Source organism: Bubalus kerabau, chromosome 8, assembly GCF_029407905.1.
Source record: "Bubalus kerabau isolate K-KA32 ecotype Philippines breed swamp buffalo chromosome 8, PCC_UOA_SB_1v2, whole genome shotgun sequence".
Taxonomy (NCBI): Eukaryota; Metazoa; Chordata; class Mammalia; order Artiodactyla; family Bovidae; genus Bubalus; species Bubalus kerabau.
Window position 1 is genome coordinate 75074908 of NC_073631.1, and position 15091 is coordinate 75089998.

Consider the following 15091-nt stretch of genomic DNA (forward strand, 5'->3'; position numbering starts at 1 on the left):
TGTTACATTTGGCCAGAAAGAAAACATAACTTCTAGAACATGGGTAGAAGTACTTAGATTCCAATAATGTGAATTCATAAAAGTCCAGGTACAACTGAAGACAAAGTCCTTGTGTCCTAACAACCAGCCTCTCTCCTGCTGTAGGATGGCATGATTATATAACAATCATTAGCACCCCCACTGTAAGTGAAAGGGCTTCCCAGGTGGCGCAGTGGTAAAGAATCTACCTGCCAATGCAGAAGACATAGGAGATGTGTGTTCAATCTGTGGGTCAGGAAGATCTCCTGGAGCAGGGCATGGCAACCCACTCCAGTATTCTTGCCTGGAGTATCCCATGGACGGAGGAGCCTGGTGGGCTACAGTCTATGGGGCTGCAAAGAGTCTGACAAAACGGAGCACTCATAAATGGTTGTAAGCACCATGAGTCTGGACAAGGGTCTTGCAACAAGTAGCAGAACTCTAGGCTTTAAAAGATTCTGAGTTTCTCTCGAGATAACTTGTGTTTCCATAAGTAGGTTAGTATGTAGGACATTTGGACTTGGCACGACCCAAATGTTGGGCTTTCCTATATTGAAAGCATAACAGTGATCAGCATGGATAAGGTGAGGGGAAAAGATAACATTTGGAAACAAGCATTTGGCACCTGCAACAAAGGGCAGCCTAATATGAATGCTGCTTGAGAGAGTGAAAGTAGAGCGTTTGGAGTCACAAAAAACACAAAATCGTTGATATAATGTTCAAAGGTATTCTGAGCATCCCCAAGGACACAGCATATTACTTTGATTTTTACAATTAATGCAGTGTCTCCAGCTATTCTAAATAAACTGTGTGAAAGAGGAAAACATTTGGTTTTATTTCTTGAATCTTTTTGAGCATCTCCCACAGTTAATTACTAAAAAAAAAAAAAATTGTATCATGACTGACTGAATCAGAACAATTATTTGATTGTTTTGTTCTCCCAGTGACAGCAGCATACACCCAACAGAAGACTCCAAGCAGATTCTGTCACCCTATCCCGGCCATGCTCTGGGAAGCTGTTTGGGCAATTGTACCCTGGATCTTGGCAGCAAGAATTTGACTACCACAACTTAATGCTATTTGTAACACTTTGTTATAATGCCTATGATAAGGAGTGATTTGAGAGAGATTCACCTTCAAAATAAGTTCCTTGTCCCCATTTGACTAATCTGTGGGAGAAGAAAGTCAAACAGGGCCCACCATCTTCACACCAAATTTAGAAGTAACTGAGTTAGAACCTTTTGTAAATTTCCCAGTTTTAATCTTATGCTCATTCCTTTCTACCTTCTTGCTATAACCAAGTTTAGAAGAGCAGGACTGTCCTGGCTTACAAAGGAGCTACTTTCATTTCTAGTCTCAGGTCTGCTACTGTCTAGACGGTGTCCGGCAAGTCACTTCATCTCTCTGGTTAATGAAAAGGTTAGGACAAGGTGATTTCTAGTGTCCTTTCTAAATAGGACATTCTCTATCCTATAAAGATTGATCCAGGTCTCCTGTTTCCTCCTTAACCTTTTAAGAGAGCCTCATACCTTTCAGGGTATAGTAGTCACATAAGTTTTCTACAGTCTGCAGTCTCAAAAAGGTTACCCTTGAGGCAACCTTGACTAAGTCCCTCAGAAGAAACAACCCTGAAATTTGCTCCTCTGACTCAGTTCCCTAGAATTAAGTCAGCTTTACCCAGAGCCAGAAAAGACAACTACAGTAATCCACCAAATGTAGTCCATGTCACTCGATCTGCAGTACCATTTCCAATGTCCTCTGGCTTTGTAACCTGTATAGAGTAGCAATATAATGCTCAAAATTCTCCAAGTCAGGCTTCAACAATACGTGAATCATGAATTTCCAGATGTTCAAGCTCATTTTAGAAAAGGTAGAGGAACCAGAGATCAAATTGCCAACATCTGCTGGATCATTGAAAAAGCAATAGAGTTCCAGAAAAACATCTATTTCTGCTTTATTGACTACACCAAAGCTTTTGACTGTGTGGATCACAATAAACTGTGGAAAATTCTGAAAGTGATGGAAATACCAGACCACCTGACTTACCTCTTGAGAAACCTGTATGCGGGTCAGGAAGCAACAGTTAGAACGGGACGTGGAACAACAGACTGGTTCCGGAAGGGGAAAGGAGTATGTCAAAGCTGTATATTGTCACCCTGCTTATTTAACTTATATGCAGAATACATCATGAGAAATGCTGGGCTGGATGAAGCACAAGCTGGAACCAAGATTGCCGGGAGAAATATCAATAACCTCAGATTACAGAGGACAGCACCCTTATGGCAGAAAGTGAAGAACTAAAGAGCCTCTTGATGAAAGTGAAGGAGGAGAGTGGAAAAGTTGGCTTAAAGCTCAACACTCAGAAAACTAAGATAATGGCATCCGGTCCCATCACTTCATGGCAAATAGATGGGGAAACAGTGGTGGACTTTATTTTGGGGGACTCCAAAATCACTGCAGATGGTGATTGCAGCCATGAAATTAAAAGACACTTACTTCTTAGAAGGAAAGTTATGACCAACCCAGACAGTTGGACCTTGCCAATTAAGGTCCATCTAGTCAAGGCTATGGTTTTTCCAGTATTCATGTATGGATGTGAGAGTTGGACAATAAAGAAAGCTGAGTGCGGAAGAATTAATGCTTTTGAACTGTGGTGTTGAAGACTCTTGAGAGTCCCTTGGACTGCAAGGAGATCCAACCAGTCCATCCTAAAGGAGATCAGTCCTGGGTGTTCATTGGAAGAACTGATGTTGAAGCTGAAACTCCAATACTTTGGCCACGTGATGCAAAGAGCTGACTCATTTGAAAAGACTGTGATGCTGGGAAGGATTGAGGGCAGGAGGAGAAGGGGATGACAAAGGATGAGATGGTTGGATGCCTTCACCGACTCAATGGATATGAGTTTTAGTAAACTCCGGGAGTTGATGATGGACAGAGAAGCCTGGTGTGCTGCAGTCCATTGGGTTGCAGAGTCAGACATGACTGAGCGACTGAACTGAACTGAACTGTTAGAGTGGACAGCCTTAGTATGAGAAGTGCCCTTGAATTTCTGTAATACATAGAGATGTTGTTATGTTAAGGGGACCAGTGTCATTTGGGAGGCCCTTCCTAGGTGTCTTGTTTGATACTATTGGAGAAACGCTTGAGGAACTATAGCTGGTATTCTATCTGGCATCAATGAATCCTTCAAGGCAGCAACTTAAATTCCAAACTGTTTGTGATCTTAATGGATTTATTTTTTCATATACCTATAAATCATTTAAAGTCTTTCTCAAGTGGAACAGCAGCAATGAGGGATCTTTGTATAGCAAGCTTTAGGGCACTGTGTATGGTCAGGATCACAGGATGCTTTTGTCAAGTCTACTTCCAGATAACCTTGCATCATATGAATTACAGAAAAAGGTTTGTAGACCTAAAACTCTTAACAGACCCCACAGAAATTTTCTATTTTCTTTTGAAAAAATATTGAGAGTACTTCAAGTCCAAGATGGAGACAGAATGTAGTTGTTTGTCACTGGTACTTTGGGGAGGATTTTTTTATTTCAACTGTGGTCCAGTTTTGTGGGCTGTTTAAAATTTGACACCATTCTCATCTCCAGAAAATTGATGAATGCAGAAATGTTTTAACACCCTGTGCACAAATGCCCCACAAGCACATAAGCATTGAATCTCAGCACCTGTTTGCATTCATAAGAAAGCCAATACAGCCCCAAGAAGAAGGAGGGAAGTTGCTCTCAGCAATTAACTCCCAATGGCCTAGCCTCCTGGAATAATGGAGACTCTGGTCAGAGTAGCAGCATTTTTATAAGACACATTCTACACATGTAGCTTTAATGTAGCAGGTTCCAATGTAATGTGTACTTTGCAGTGTCCTCACCAGCCCAAGGCTATAGTGGCTGAATCAGTTCCACTGACATCCTGCATGGGTAATAATCACACTTTCGACCTCTGCTGTTGATTGTTTTGGCTTATTCATTTCTCTGTTTTCTTTTTCAGAATCTCTATAGAGACAACCAGCTAGTGACAAAGGAAAACAAATTATAATCAGGGTCACCATTTTGGAAAGACTCTCTGGTGACATGGTTTTGAACTTTGATTATTTCATTGATTTCATGTCCTCTACTCCGTGCGTGCTCAACTACTTCAGTCACGTCTGACTCTTTGCAACCCTATGGACTGTAACCTGCCAGGATCCTATGACCATGGGATTCTCCAGGCAAGAATACTAGAGAGGGTTGCCATGCCCTTCTCCAGAGAAATCCTCCCAACCCAGGGATTGAACCTGTGTCTCCAGTGTCTCCTGCATTGCTGGCAGTTTCTTGATTCACTGAGTGACTTGGGAAGCCTGACCTCTATTCTACTCAACTTTTTTCTGTGCTCTTGATACTTATTTTCATCTGTCTATTGGGCATTGACTGGATGTCCCATTGTCACATCAAAATCAAAATTCCCCTTCTTAAACTGACTCTACTCCCCATGCTTATCAACTTGGAGTATGGCTCCATGGCTAGGAAGCTCAGTTGACTCTTCCTTTCTCTTGTCGTCACTTTCAACGAATTACCGCATCTGTTGAGTCTATATCCAAAGTGTCTCATCAGGCTGTTCCACCACCCATTCCTTCTGCTGTTTAGTTAATCCAGATCATCTTAATTCTTACATGTTACATAATCATCATGCTTCTTAGCTCACCTCTATTCCAGGATGACCTTTTTGAAATACAGATCAAATCATGGGCTCTGTTGTTAGAAACCCTCACTGGCTGTCCATTGCTTAGATATTGGTTTTGCTCAACAATATCGATAATTTCTAAGTGCTTCCTTGTGTCATCTCCCTCTCCCCAAAATTGTTTTATGCCTAGAAGGTGTTCAATAAATATGATGAATTAGCTTGACCTATCCCTCACAAACAAGTGAAAAGAGAGTATTTAGATTCTAAGAAGTTGTTAGTGTAGGTACTGGGTTATAAAGTACCAGAAGGAATGTTTTAAATCTCTTCTCCTACCACATGTCACTGGCCAGCTCTTTTTAGTCAGTTTTCAACCTGGTGAGCCAAGGGCTTTCTGTTCTCATCCTAAAGAAAGTCTCCTGCTGAGAGAGAACAGAAGAAATAGAGCTGGAATTGGAGGTTCCCAGACTGTGACAATTTAGAAAGCTGTTATTACTGTGTAGCACACAAAAAAATGCAATTCTGTTGCCTTAAATACTCAACAACAATTAAGTATTGGTTTACTTCTAGATGATTATTTTCTAATGTTAACCTTAAATTGCCCTCCACCCTACTTCTCTTTTTATCTTACTATGTTATTTCCTGTTTTGCCACCCTGTGCTCAAAAGGTATATCTGGAATATTCCAGGTTTGGAATCAACCTACACAATTATATCAGGAAAGCCATCACACAACTGTGGACATTGGAATAAGGGGGTATCGAAAAGAAGGATATACATTTGAAGACATCAGACAAGAGTGTCAATAGACATTTTTCCTCCTTTGGAAAAAGTGTATCTCACAAAGTATAGGCTAGCAAAGTCCCACAGCAGTGACTCTGAATCAGAGATTCTTATGCTGTTGGTTTGGGAATGGATCTTAGGAAGTCAGGGACAGGGTTCAAGTCTCTCCCCAGTCATGGCCATGCTTATTATTAGTTCCTTTAAAAAGTAAAGTGCTGGCTGGTGCTCAGGTTCAGCCTCTGTGAATGTGCATGTGACCAGGCTTGACAGGGTCCATTTGCTAATTATACATAGCTACTATTCTATTTCATCAGAACTTGAACTAAAAGACCAAAAGCCAAGCCATTAGTCATTTGAGAATATAAATGGAATTTCATGTTCCTACGACTGATTGGTCTTAATTTATGAGAAAAGAGGGACTCTGAGAGGACAAACAACAAGAATCAAATACATATCCTTGCCAGGGCTCATAAAATGAGATGTAATTGGTCTGGGCCTCTGCTGTTCTAGTGCTTTAAGCAATCTTAATATCTTTAAGAAACTAAAAGCTTCTTTTGTAAACCTGTTTGGGCTTAAATGATTATCTCAAGGTCGAAGTCAATGTATTTATATTTCATTTTCCTTTTTACAGACCACACAATGGCACAAGCTCAAGTGCTTACACATATATAAAATGCCAGATATAAAAGCAGAACGCAACATTCTCGAGTATTAGCAGTTAAAGGCAGGTACGGAAGACAAGTGCTCTAACACACGTGTGCTCAGTGAAGTGCACCCAGGCCAACACATGAGTGTTTCAACTTTCTTATCTTTAATATGAACCCTCTGAAATGTACCACTGAATCATGGTATATATTCATGGACTCATGGCTGAGTATGTTTTTGAAGATAATAACTTAATATCACTGCTAAGCAGTGCCATGTGTACCAGAAAACATCAGTACCATATATACATATCAGTTCAGTTCAGTTCAGTCACTCAGTCGTGTCTGACTCTTTGCGACCCCGTGGACTGTACCACACCAGGCTTCCCTGTTCATCACCAACTCCTGGAGCTTACTCAAACTCATGTGCATAGAGTTGGTGATGCTATCCAATCATCTCATCCTCTGCCTTTCTCTTATATATACGTATAATAGAATCACAAACCCACCAACCTCCAGAAAATACACCCTGAGGAAAGACATGACTTATGTCCACATCAAATCCATGTCTTTCACCAAAATCACTGGGTACATTCAGACTGTATATGGACACTCCCACATAAGGACACCTCTTTGAGACCATAACAGGTAACTATTTCACCTAAATTCATAGAGGCATAGGAAGTAAAGCAAAATGAAAAGGCAGAGGAACTACTAGCAATTGAAAGAGTAAGAGAAAACCACTGAGAAAATAAATAACAAAACAGAAATAAACAATTTACTATATAAAGAATTCAAAACATTGGTAATAAAAAATGTTAGCTGAATTAGGGGGAAAGAACTGATCTAACCACTGAACAATTTTAACAAGGAACTAGAAAATAATTTTTTAAAACACCCAGTCAAAAGTGAATAATTCAATAGCAGAAATATAAAACACACCGGAAGGAATGAATAGCAGACTGATACAGAAGAACACAACAGTGATCTAGAAGGTAGAATAATGGATATCATTCAATCAGAGCAGCAGAAAGAAAAACAGTTTTTTTTTAAATGAAGCAATTTAAGAGATCTCTGCAATAACATTAAGCGTTCCAATATTTGCATTGTAGGGATTCCAGGAGAGGAAGAGAGAGATAAGAGGATCAAACACACATCTGAGCAACACAGTGATCCAAATCTACAGAAAACAGCAGGAAGAGCTCTAAAAGGGAGCTTTATAGAAATATAAGCTTACTTCAGGAAACAAGAAACAATTTCAAATAACCTAAACTTATACCTAAAGGAACTAGAAAAAAAAGAATAAATAAAAACCCAAAGTTACTGGAAGGGAATAAATCATAAAAATCAGAGAAAACAATAAATGAAATAGAGACTAAAAAATAATAGAAAAGATTAATAAAACTAAGACTTGGCTCTTTGAGAAGATAAAGAAAATTGATAAACTATTAGCCTGACTTATAAAGAAAAGATGAGTGGTGGAACAGGACAACCATAACCTGGACCACACCTGGGACTGACCTTATGTGAGATGACCTTGGACAGGTCACTGCACCTCTCTGGACTTCAGTTTCCTCCACCATCAAATGAGGTTAAGATGAGGTCTCTAAACTTTTACAAGGTAAAACTGTCACCATCCTCCTTGCTCACCTTCACTTTCTCATGACTCCAAAGAAGTGGAGCACCTTCTTCATCCTAAGACTCTTCCTTCCATTTGAGATTCTGAGTTCACACTTCCTAGCATTGATCAGGATATCAAAATATTCTTTCTCTTGAATCTTTGATCCCTTTTTTTCCCCATTAATTTCTTCCCTTTTTCTACCAAAAGCCTAACCACCAATTCACTGTTAAGAATTAACCCATGACTTCAATGGTTTCTTCCTCCACAATTCAATTAGTAGATTTCCATGCTCCTTCCTTTGCTGCTAATCCACTTTAAATCACCCCAATTTTCAAGTGATTTGGAAAACATGTATGAGAGATCGGATGGCTCAGTACAAACACAGGAATCATTTTATTTTTAAAAGAGTATGTGTTGCAAATGAATTGCTAACACAACAATGTTACAGTTACAGTAATTGATATATATTTAATAACTTGTTTGAAAGTTATATTTATATTTGTTCCATGAAATTAATCAGAAGCTTTCATGGAAACCTTTATAGAACACATGATTGCTTGAATGCAATTTTTTAATTCAATTTGCCTTTAAGCTAATAGGTTAAAGTTTGTCCAAACAACTACTAATTTATTTTCCTTGGCTTATGGTTTTATTAATTTATGATTGATTTTGTTAGACTAGAAAAATATGAGAAGTCAGTTTTCCTCTTAAAAAGGCTGCTGCTGCTGCTAGACTGAACTTAAAGACCTGTGCCCGTGAAAGATAACAGAAAACCAGTTTTGCAGCTCTCCTTGAAAAAGGAAGTGCAGAGTTTTTACTATCTTTGCCTCCAAATAGCAAATAGAGAAACTCAAGGTTTGTCTCCTCTGCTCCTCCACTAAGTGAACTCACCTCCCAACAACCTCAGGACTGAGGAATAGGCATTGATAAGACAAGCCAAAGGTGGAGCAGTTTTCAAAGTGATTTCAGTACATATTCTCATTTAATTCTCATCACTCTAGGAAAGCAGAAGGGGCAGATAAGCAATCTCTCTTTTTTTTTTTATCCTCAGTCTCCTCGTATCATATAAAAGTAATCTTTTTCACCTTCACTCATGAATTCATGCAGCCAAAGCATTTACTGTTCACTTACCATTTGCTAGTAACTGCACTAGACAAAATGTGACCCCCAGGCCAGGAGAAGCAGCAATACCTGAGGATTTGTGAGAAATGCAGATTTTCAGCCCTAACCCATACCTACTGAGCCAGAAACTCTGAGGATGGCCAGCAATCTGTGGCTTAATAAGCCCTCCATGTGAGATTCCTTAAAAAACTAAAAATAGAACTACCTTATGATTCAGCAACCCCACTCCTGGGTATAATTGGAAAAGATACATGTACCTCAATGTTCACAGAAGCACTGCTTACAATGGGCAAGACATGGAAGCAACCCAAGTACCCATCAACAGATGACTGGATTAATAAGATGTGGTGTGTATATATACATGGGCTTCCCTGGTGGTTCGGCGGTAAATAATCCATCTGCCAAAGTAGTAGATGCAGATTCAATCCCTGGGTCAGGAAAATCCACTGGAGAAGGATGGCAATCTACCCCAGTGTTTTTGCCTGGGAAATCTCATGGACAGAGGAGCCTGGTGGGCTACAGTCCATGAGGGTCACAAAGAGTCAGATATGACTTAGCGACTAAACAGCAACAGTAATAAATTAAATATTACTCAGCCATAAAAAGAATGAAATCCCACCATTTGCTGCAACATGGATGGACACAGAAAATATTATGTTTAGTGAAATAAGTCAGACAGAGCAAAAATAAATACCAAATTATATCACTTATATGTGGAATCTAAAAAAATATTACAAAAGAATGTATGTCCAAAACAAAAAGAATCTCAGATATAGAAAATAAACTAGTGATTACCAAGAGAAGGCAGGAATGAGAAAATCAAATCAAGGGTATGAGATTAAGGGATATGAGATCAAGGGTATGAGATTAAGAGATACAAATGTATCTACTCTGTATAAAATAGATAAGCAACTAGAGCATATTGTATGCACTTCCCTGGTGGTTCAGATGGTAAAGAATCTATATTGTATAGCATAGGGAATCATAGTCATTATCTTGTAGTAACTTTTAATGGAGTATAATCTATAAAAATACTGGATCACTATGCTGTATACCTGAAACTAATAGAATATGGTAAATCAACTATACTTCATTAAAAAAAAAACCTACATTCCATCCTGATACAGAATTTTATCATAAACCTAATTACTCATAGTCTTGATTCAAACATATTATGCAGATGTTCTTGTGAAATGTCACAATGACATTCTAATGTAATTCTTTTCTAATTTCCCACAACAAGGAAAACAGTCAGGGTCCTGTGTACTGTTCATTTATCTAGCCAGTGGGTGATTCCAAACTGCTGTTCATGCTCTTTACAGCATCGGACCTTGCTTCTATCACCAGTCACATCCACGGCTGGGTATTGTTTTTGCTTTGGCTCCATCCCTTCGTTCTTTCTGGAGTTATTTCTCCACTGATCTCCAGTAGCATATTGGGCACCTACTGACCTGAGGAGTTTCTCTTTCAGTATCCTATCATTTTGCCTTTTCATACTGTCCATGGGGTTCTCAAGGCAAGAATACTGAAGTGGTTTGCCATTCCCAAATACAAGCCTCCTGGGATATATGTATGCACCAACTGTCTGCAGTTTACCATGCCTGATCAGAACTGGCTTCTGTGGAAGTAAACTCATTATGGAAGGATAGTTTACAGCCTGACTGTGTCTGTCATGGCTGAGATTGGGACACCTATTATTTGTAAATTGATTTACAGTTTACATGCCTCTCTTGTACATTACCCCATTTAAACCTCACAACAACTTTGTGAGGAGGACATTATCATCCCCATTTTACAGATGAGGAAACCGAACCTCAGAAATGTTAACTAATCTCCCCAAGTTAATGAATAAACACATGCCAGAGCTGGGACTCAAACCTGTAACATCAAACTCTAAATATATATACATGTTCTCTTTACACCGGTAAACGACAGTTGCATAAGTGATATCCTTTGCTATTAGGTTAACAACTGGAAGGGAGAAGGAAGGAAGGAAGAAGGAGGAGGATTAGGAAGAGGAGAGGGAGGGTGAGAGAGAAAGGAAGGAAGGAGGAAAGAAGAGAGGAAGGGGAGGAAGAAGGAAGGAAGAAAATATTATCGTTAGTCAAAGATTGAGCTTTAGTCTGCACCAACCAGCTTGCTCACAGTGGAGTGAGAGACTAGGGGAAGGAGGTAGACGATTGATAAAAAGCTGCATGGGTATAGGCAGCTGGAAAGGGCAGTAGCAAAAGCAGCAGCGTCTACAATTTGCACACTATGGCAACTGCATGTTAAGGTGGGTAAGACATGCACTCATTTATAAATGACTATAATGAAAGTGAAAGTGGAGAGTGAAAAAGTTGGCTTAAAGCTCAACATTCAGAAAACGAAGATCATGGCATCCGGTCCCACCACTTCATGGGAAATAGATGGGGAAACAGTGGAAACAGTGTCAGACTTTATTTTTCTGGGCTCCAAAATCACTACAGATGGTGACTGCAGCCATGAAATTAAAAGACGCTTACTCCTTGGAAGGGAAGTTATGACCAACCTAGATAGCATATTCAAAAGCAGAGACATGACTTTGCCAACAAAGGTTCGTCTAGTCAAGGCTATGGTTTTTCCTGTGGTCATGTATGGGTGTGAGAGTTGGACTGTGAAGAAGGCTGAGCGCTGAAGAATTGATGCTTTTGAACTGTGGTGTTAGAGAAGACTCTTGAGAGTCCCTTGGACTGCAAGGAGATCCAACCAGTCCATTCTGAAAGAGATCAGCCCTGGAATTTCTTTGGAAGGAATGATGCTAAAGCTGAAACTCCAGTACTTTGGCCATCTCATGCGAAGAGTTGACCCATTGGAAAAAACTCTGATGCTGGGAGGGATTGGGGGCAAGAGGAGAAGGGGATGACAGAGGATGAAATGGCTGGATGGTATCACTGACACGATGGAAGTGAGTCTGGGTGAACTCCGGGAGTTGGTGATGGACAGGGAGGCCTGGCATGCTGCAATTCATGGGGTCGCAAAGAGTCAGACACGACTGAGCGACTGATCTGATCTGGTAACAGCTGACCCTTAGATAGCATTCAATTGGTAGGCTCCCTATTCATATTTATTCTCATTTAATCATCTCAGCAACCCTATGGGGTAAGATTCTATGATAGCCATTTTACAGATGGAAAAACTGAGGCATGGAAGGTTTTTAGGTACTTTGTTCAAATCCTTAAGGAAGAATAAGGAGTCTGACTTCAGAGTGCTTCCTCTTAGCTACTATGGTATATTACATGACCATCACTGTAATGGATAGTATATCTGTCATTTTCCTGTCTCTTCATCCATTCACTTTCTGGTAACAACACCATTCTGAGGGGGGTGGGGGGGGCGGAAATTGCCTCTTTTACACTGTATATATGTAGTCTAGGTAAGACCACACAGTTTTAAAGGAAAACTTTAAGTTTTCCTTTAAAACTTGCTTAATCTGCTTTTATCTCCCAAGAATTTTAATCTAGAGTGGAGGCAAACAAAGATGGGAAAATAATTGGGTCATTTGTCCCACAAGACCCTGAAAGGACTGTATTTATTCCTCCAACTTGAATCTTCAGAGCAACCTGGTCCCCAAATTTCTGGGCCTGTTCTTCAGCTTTCCCTTTGACTCTACCATTTCCCCACATCCAGGATATTTCTTTTTTCTTAAGCAAGTCAGAGTCCATTTCTATTGCTCACAAGCAGATTCTGACATACCACCATCATTAGTTCCTGGTCAACCACCAAATAGCTGTGTGACTCTGGACCATCCCTCCAGGGCCTTAATTTCCTGATCTAGGCAATCAAATTAGAAGGACCTCTATTTTTCAACAGCTCTAACAGTCTTTAATTTGATTCCATGATTTCCCTGATCATACTATATCTCATGAGTCTTACTATGTCTATAACTCCTACCACCATCTGCAGACAAAGATCTCTCTGCTCCTCTTTCAGAACATAAAATGCCACTTATGCACATCTAGTCCTCCTGTTATGTATTTTCTCTAACCCCCCAAGCCAACTCTCCACAGTGGCTACTTCAGAATTTCTCCTTTTATCCAATGCCCCCTTTTAGGTTCTGAACAGATAGCCTTGTCTCCTGGTTTAGTGATAATATTAAAGTGATTCATCATCTGGCCCACAGTTCCTCATTTATTTTCATCTTTTTCCTCATCACCTGTGCACCTCATGCTCCCTCCATTCTTTTTCCTTTTTCCTCTCTAAGCCTACCTCTTGTCTCAGATACAGAGTGCAGTTCAACAAACAGGTATTTTTTTCACATACCATGTTCTATATAGTGTGCTAGGTAGAGAGGACATAAAGACAAATATGACTGGTCCTGACCCCAGGAAATATGCAGTCTGTTTGTGAAGACATATAAATAAAAAATAGCAATTAAAGTAGTAGAAATTTTAATAGAGTTATTTACAAGGGGTTATAGGAGCACTGAAGAGGTCAGTAGACTTCCTGCAGCTGAAGATAACAGGAACTGGCCAAGAGTAGAAGGCTATGACAGGTAGATTAGAAAGAGGAAAGAGCATGAGAAAAACACTAAATTGCTAAAACTCTCAAAGCTTCAGGTAAGACCATGCTCACAAATGCACAACCCTGACTGGCAATGATGCCCTCTTTACCTGAATGCATCAGGTGCCACAAAGTCCAGCCAGGACACCCAAGTCATTCCGCAAGCTCTGAACTCTCATGTCCCATATGGCTCTCAACCTCCCTGTTCTGACCCCATCTCCAAGCCCTCTCCAACTCCTGAAATTTTTCACCTGCACTGACCTTTCACCCATGTTCAGTCTTCATCAAAGTCCCAACATTTCCTTCACCACTTGCTCTACTGAAACTGGCTCCCCACTGAAGATCTGCTTCCTCTGCAGCCCTCTCAAGTGGTGGCTGCTTTCTAGCTCCCCGGCCCTCCACACTGGGCATGGACATAGGGTGGAGTTCTCTTTTATCCTACTGCTGCCTCGATATAGCAAGTCTCCTCCCTCTTCCCTAAAATGAAAACAAAAACAAAACATCTTTTGATCTGTTGATCTTTTCTCAGCAGACTATCACTTTCCACCCCCTCTTTAACACAATTGGCTACAACTTCTAGGTCATTCTTTCTCCGTCTTTAAGATTCTAGTTCCTAGCTCTCTGTCACTCCCTCTGACACAGTCTTACTGCAATTCATTTTATTTTCTTTTTTTTTAATTTAATTTTATTTTTTAACTTTACAATATTGTATTGGTTTTGCCATATATCAACATGAATCCGCCACAGGTATACATGTGCTCCCCATCCTGAACCCTCCTCCCTCCTCCCTCCCCATACCATCCCTCTGGGTCGTCCCAGTGCACCAGCCCCAAGCATCCAGTATCGTGCATTGAACCTGGACTGGCGACTCGTTTCATATATGATATTATACATGTTTCAATGCCATTCTCCCAAATCATCCCACTCTCTCCCTCTCCCACAGAGTCCAAAAGACTGTTCTATACATCAGTGTCTCTTGTGCTGTCTCATATACAGGGTTATTGTTACCATCTTTCTAAATTCCATATATATGCGTTAGTATACTGTATTGGTGTTTTTCTTTCTGGCTTACTTCACTCTGTATAATAGGCTCCAGTTTCATCCACCTCATTAGAACTGATTCAAATGTATTTTTTTAATGGCTGAGTAATACTCCATTGTGTATACGTCCACATGAATGCTGTTTTAACACCTAGTGCTTTACCACTTCATCACCTCAGTGACCTTTCTTCTCCCCCACCTTAGTCATTCACTGCCAAGGTCATTGCCTGGGCCTTGGCAATCCAGTAACATAATCCTCTCCATTATCTAAGTCTCAACAATCCCCTTCTCTGACCACCACCCCCTACCTTTCCTAGTCACGGGGTAACACAGTTCCAATAATGTTTCAGTTCCTCTGGACCATGCATTAATCTTATTTTCTATATCCTAGCATCCTCTACCCTCTCCATACCCAGTACTATTGTCTGAATATCTTTGTGTCCCCCTAAACTTCATATGTTGAAATCTTAATGCCCAATATAACGGTATTAGGAGGTGAGACCTTGGGAGGTGTTAACTCATGAATGGGATTAATATTCTTTCAAAAGAGACCCCCCACAGAGCTCCCTTTCCCTTTCTTCCATGTGAGGACACAACCAGAAGTCTGCAATCCAGAAGAGAGCCCTCACCTGACCATGCTGGCACCCCGAATGTGGACGTCCAGCCTTTGGAACTGT

At 40.3% G+C, this 15091-nt stretch overlaps 1 long non-coding RNA gene across 6 annotated transcripts in view; it reads right to left on the bottom strand.

The window, feature by feature from the left end:
- The window catches only part of LOC129659351 (uncharacterized), a 94589-nt gene that overhangs the window by 37553 nt on the left and 41945 nt on the right, over positions 1–15091 (bottom strand). The window lies entirely within an intron of this gene.